Genomic DNA, 6571 nt, shown 5'->3' with positions numbered 1-6571 from the left:
GAATTGCTCTTTCATGCGGAGGGGCATGGGTATACATGTGTGTGTGTCGGTAAGCAGAGGTTGAGCCTGTGGTTGCTGACCTCTATCTGGGAAGAAATAGTGGTCATGTATGATGAAAGAGAGTGGTGGAATTTCACTAGCTTCCGGAGTGTAAAGTGTTTACTAGAAAATCTGTATCACGGTTTTTGATTCTTCCTCGCAGTACCCCGTGGACAGACATATTCGGCCCTTCACTGATTGTTGTCTCTTTAGGTCAGGGAGGCACCGAAGTGAAGGTCTTTAGCTAGAAATAGATTGTGACTGAAGCTGTTGGCTCCAGTAGGCATATAAAGGGATCTCACACGTCATTACTAATAGGTATAAAGTAAAAATATAAAAAATTAACTGTCTTAGTTACTTTCTCATCGCTGTGATAAAACACACTGACAAAAACAATTTAAATGAAACAGTTGATTTTTTCCCAAAGGGATGAAGTCAGTCATGGTGAGAGAGACATGGCAGCAGTGTGGTCTCAGGAGCTGGAGGTTAGCTTGTCACAGTGTCTACACTGAGGAAGCAGACAGGGGAGTGCCGCTGCTACGTAGCTCTTTTTCTTATTTATAGAGTCCAGGATCACAGCCATGGATACACATGATCAAAATTAACACACACCCACACACACAGACACACACACACACACACACACACACACACACACACACACACTGCCATACCTAGAGGCTGTTAGCTCTCAAATGATTCTAGATCCTGCTGAGTTGACATTAACCACCATAGTAGCTAAGGGGCAACATGGCAGCATTTCTAAATGCATAGATTCTGGACCCAAATGTTTTGTATCTAATGCCCATCTGTGCCACCTACAAGCTCTCTAAGCTTCAATTTCTTCATTTCTATCATCAGGGACCTTCTGTACACTCCAGAACCTTCTATTAAAACAACCCAGGGCTCAGCATGGAAGCCTGGCACAGAGACCCTCTCTGAGTCCTTGAATATTAAATTTGCTCCCACCTCACACACCTTCTCCCAGATTGACCGCTCTCCTCTGGATTCAGGTTATTCTATCTGTGGTTTGGTCCCTCTGATGGCCTAACCCTTCCCTTCTGCTCACGCCACACCCTTCCCACCCACGGATCTCATATGGTAGTAACTAAAACTCCTTCCACACCCTCAACATCTGTTTATATTCCCAAACTCTCCCACCTTCTCTCCATTGGAATCATCTTCATTAGGAATTATTTCCCTGAGTCACATACAGACTTCTTGCAAGATTGCTACCATCTCAAGCTTAGTTGGACCTCATAATCTTCGCTATCAGCCCTAGCTGTGGCAACCGGGAATGGTCTCCTGGTTCGAGCTAAGCTAATCAGAACCTTTCCTGCTAGAATTTCGAATGAGATTTGAGAGGGAAACAAGCAGTTTTTATTCATCAATGTGGCTAAAAATCATTGTCTTAGTGAGAGTTTCTACTGCTGTGATAAACGTTATGACCAGAGATGACAAAAGGGTTTATTTCAGCTTCTGACTCTCAGTCACACTCCATCACTGTAGTCGGTGCAGAAACTCAAAGCAGGAACCTGGAGTCAGCAGCTGATGCAGAGGCCATGAAGGGTTGCTGTTCCCTGGTTTGCTTAGCCTGATATCTTAGTGCACCGAAGAGGACTAACAGCCCACGGATGGCACCGCCCACAGCAAGCTGTCCCCCACCCTCATCAATTATCAAGGCAGAAAGTGCTACACAGTCATGTCCACAAGCCAATCAGCTGAGGGAATTGTCGCAGTTGAGGTTCCCTCTTCCCACATGACTCTTGCTTGTCTCAAGTTGATGTCATAAAACTAGCCAGCGTATCCCTATAATTTCAGAACAACACTGTTAAGCTGCTACCCTCTGAGAGGCAGAGACCAGGCAACCATGATTCTGCTCCTACCCTCGGAGGAAGTCTAACCATACTTCTTGCCCTGGCTTTCCCTAAATGACAAACAAACCCTTGTTTCAGGTCATCGCCTTTGCTAATGTAAATTCTAGGGATTTTTGACAACTAAAAATTTGTAAAGAATGTAGTAAGTAGGAAGATAGGATAGCTTAATTCATCTAGGATAACACAACTAGCTTACAAAGTTAGCATATAAATACCTACTTCCGATGCTAAGAGTGGTAGACTGCTTCTCTAGAATGTGGGAGGCTCTGGGATCAATCCTCAGAATGAGAAAAACAGTTCTGCAAACATATAGCAAAAAAAAAAAAAAAAAAAAAAAAAAAAAAAAAAAAAAAATCCACAAATTATACTGAGCTCATCTGGGCATCTCATACAATTGGAGTCATATGAGAGTCACAGAGCACCTTCCCCTCCTACCCCCACCCCCATCATGGTAAATAGCTGGAACTTGGTCGGAGCTCAATTCTCTCCTTCGCTGAGCCACCCTAAACTTCTGTATACCACAGTGGAACCACTCCAAGCGGACAGGTCCCAGCACACAGGTATGGAAAAGCAGTTATGTGGCGACTGACATATGGCTGTTGAACACAGTCCATGTAGGCACTGCAACTCAGGGACTGCATTTAATATGTGCTTGATATGTACTTAAATGCATTTCATTTACGTCCAATTCTTTTCTGTTTAAATAAAAAGGAACAGAGGCTATATATTTTTGAGAATATATAAGCGGTCTTATTGACTCAGAGATTGTCAGAGTGGTATAAAAACATGACAATATTCTTATACTATTTCCCCCCAAACATGTTCAAAGTGACGGGGTAGAAAGAGGTAAAGCTACATAAACAGTAGACTTACAAGAGTGGGTGAATGTTTAAATATCATTTTTTAAAAAGACTGAAAAATAAGTTCAGTATTCTTGACGACAGATTGAGATATGAGGATTTCTAGTAACTAAAAAGGACAATTGATCAGGGAGACAGAGTGGGTATAAATGTGTGTGCTTAATAATAGATCCAGTGAAGAAATCTGTCAAAACTAAAAAGGAAACGGACAATTTGCAGTTAGGGTCCACTCTCAGCAATTGAGAATAACTAGACGAAAATTAATTTAAAATATTCAACACTACCAAGGTCATTTGACAGAACACTACACAAATGACTTCAGAATTCAGTAGTTAACATTCTTTTCCAGTACACATAAAACAACTGTTTGTATACCAACAAAGGACCAAAATAATATACCTTCTCAAATTACATGTAAACCCAATTAGATTAAAAAAAATCCTCTTTTACATGTACTTTAGCTCATTGTAACTATTAAGTTTTCAAGGCATACAATGAAACCTTGAAAAAAATCAAGTACTGACTAAAAAAATATATTCATATAGTTTTATGTAAAAATTATGTTAAAATCTGAAAAAAAGTACTGACAAAAATGTATAAAAAAAATCCTCATATGACATGGAGAAGCCCCTTCCCCAAACTTCAAAATAAAAATGATGAGTAATCCATGCACAGACAAAGTCTCAGAGAAATTAGAAGATATTTTAAACTAAACAATAACAAAATACATCAGAATTTGAGTGGCATAGACTAAGTTGTCCGGGAGAGAGGGGACAAGCATTAGGTTTGGATTCCCAGTACCAGTGTGAAAAACCTGGCTTGGTGACAGTTCCTGTGACTTCAGAACTGGGAGGAGGGGTGGAGATGTATAGACTTCTCCTCTCCTCTCTCCTCCTCTCCTCTCCTCTCCTCTCCTCTCCTCTCCTCTCTCCTCCTCTCCTCTCTCCTCTCCTCTCCTCTCCTCTCCTCTCCTCTCCTCTCCTCTCCTCTCCTCTCCTCTCCTCTCCTCTCCTCTCCTCTCTCCTCCTCTCCTCTCTCCTCCTCTCCTCTCCTCTCCTCTCCTCTCCTCTCCTCTCCTCTCCTCTCCTCTCCTCTCCTCTCCTCTCCTCTGCTCTCCTCTCCTCTCCTCTCCTCTCCTCTGCTCTCCTCTCCTCTCCTCTCTCCTCCTCTCCTCTCTTATCCTCTCCTCTCCTCTCTTATCCTCTCCTCTCCTCTCCTTTTCCTCTTTTCGTTCCCTTTCCCCTTTCCTCTATTTCTCTCTCTGTCTGTCTGTCTGTCCATCTGTTTGTCTTGTCTTCTAACCTACTTTGAGTTTGGTTGGTTTGGTTTTTTCCTTTATGTCCCACTGCTTGTCTCTACGCCCCTCATAGCTATCCCAGCCTTACTAGTAGCTTTCCAGCCTTTGCCTACTGCTCAGTCTCAAAACATCAAAGTCACAAGCTGTAGACACTTTTTTGGCAGCATCTCACTTCTGGGTACCAGTATTTCACCTTTGTAGCACCTCACCCTTACCCTTGAATTTTGCATCTCAGCCTTTTGGAAAACTGTTGTCTTATGAATAAGCCTGGCTAGTTCCCTTGATGGTAAAACACTGTATAGAAAGAAAGACCGAACTGGGAGACAGGGTTGAAACAGGGCATGGAGAGGCCTTTATGCCATGGTCCTGGAAATGTGAGTGAGAGCAAATGGGACCATCCTGCCCCCAGGGGACCAGTAGCCAACCACAAATGCATAAGCTGGCAAAAGATTGGGAGGAGAAGAACCACCCAACCCAGTTAAGTCCACATTCCCACCCTACAGACACGTGCATTAATTGACTTTGTTTAAAGCCACTACATTTTGGCATCTTAAATACTATAGTAATAGATATATTGTCCTAAAAAATTATTCAGCAAAGTCTCTATAAACTAAAATATACTTCAATCACATTTTAACTTGATATCCTTATTATTTCATTGCAAAGGGATTATTCTAAGAAATTTCTCTATTGAACATGATATATGTAGAACTGAGCATGTGGCAAGTTTGCGATGAATGCAGAAAAGAGATATACAATTTAACTGCCTAGGAGAGGACACACAGTGAGTCATAGGCTATTTTGCAGGTTTTATTTTTTTATTTTTAATTATGTGCACATGTTGGGTGGTACGTACTATGTGAATGTGGGTGTCCATACCACGGAATCCGGAAGAGGTTGTTGGACCCACTTGGAGCTGGGGTTATAGACAGTTGTGAGCCACTGGTTGTGGATGCTGGAAAGTGGACTCTCTGAAAGCACACTTAACCTCTGAGCCATCTCTACAGCTCTGGCAAGTAATATTTGTAAAAGAACATTTTCTGTGTGGTTTGTTATGGCTTGGGACTCTCGGTTTAAACATCTGCTGGTTCGGATGCAGCCAACACAGTATTTAACGTCTGCTCTAATGTTTTTCACTTAACAGAAATTTGTTTTGCTTCGTTTCTCACAGTAAGCATCTCTTAATCTTGGAGTTCAGTCAGGGTCTGTCTTTGCTGTTGTATATTTGTGGCTTCCTATTGGTTAACACCAGATCCTTCTGGTATATTTACTGTAACAAATCATGAGCCAAAGACTATTCATGACAAGAAAAGAAATGTTCCCCTTCAAAACACTGCTCAGTGACCAAGCAAAGAGTTAGTAGGAACTAAAATGGACAAAGTGTGGTGTTCAAGGGTCTAGTTCTCCCGTGGTGGTAGTTACACAAGAATCTTAGCTTAAGCACTCTGAGAGGAATGTCAAATGTCACCTCATCTTATAATGTATCTCAGGGGGCAGTTATAACTTCTACTTGTTATCTGGTGTGTGTTCCTACTTTAATTGCCATGGGGGTTTCCATCTGTGCTGAGCTGTGTCAATGTGCCCTTGGATTGTTTCTGTGACTGAGCACATGGTAAGGGAGATGAGGTCACTCGGGTTTGTCTGTTGACTCTGCATCTGAACACACCTGATGCCTTCGCACGTGCCGTCCTAACAGCTGAACTTAAAAGATTATGGAAAGGTTGAGATAAAATGGGGGTGGCCAGCACGGTGTAAGGTCAAATGGTATCCCTAGACGGCCAACTCTTACATCAAACTTTTTAGCTCTGGTTTCCTAACAGAAGCCGAGCCCTTAGTGTCTCCTTGTAATCAAACTCTCGCAGAGCACTTCACAGTTTGGAAAGTTTTCTCATCTGGGACCATTTCTTATTTAATTCTGAAGCTCCAGTTGCCACAAATGGCATCTCACAGGAAAGCCACAGAACCCGTGTGGTCTGCCAGCCACGGCCAACTAAATCATAGCCCAAATGCAAACCACTTCTAATATGTGAGCCATGGGGCTCCTGCACAACAGCTGTCTTACTGGCCACTCTGTCACCCGCTAAATCTGTCACGGTGCCTCCAACATAATAGATAGCATTGGTTGCATTTGCTCTTACAGGACTGCACATAGCAAGAGCACGGAGCTCTCAGCACACACTGACGTGTTTTAGAACGTCCCACACACTCTTTCCCATAGGGTTGCACTTACAGCTTTGCCCAGTGCCTGTACTGCACATGGCTCAGTCACAGCGAATGACCCGTACGTAGGTAGGGACTTAGTGTTCTCACCGTGCCGATGGGACAGCCGAGACAAGCGTGAGAAGATCGCTGTAGGGTCTCGGTCTCTGACCCCTCAGTCAGTTTCCTTCTCATGCCTCAGTTTACGTCTTCCCTTGCATCCTTCTTCCAGGGGTGCATGGGAGTCTGAGACCCCCCTTCCAATGCCATGTCGTCGTTGTAAGTTTGTTTTCTCCGTT

Source organism: Micromys minutus (genome assembly GCF_963924665.1).
Source record: "Micromys minutus genome assembly, chromosome: 12".
NCBI lineage: Eukaryota > Metazoa > Chordata > Mammalia > Rodentia > Muridae > Micromys > Micromys minutus.
This window is presented reverse-complemented; position numbering follows the sequence as displayed.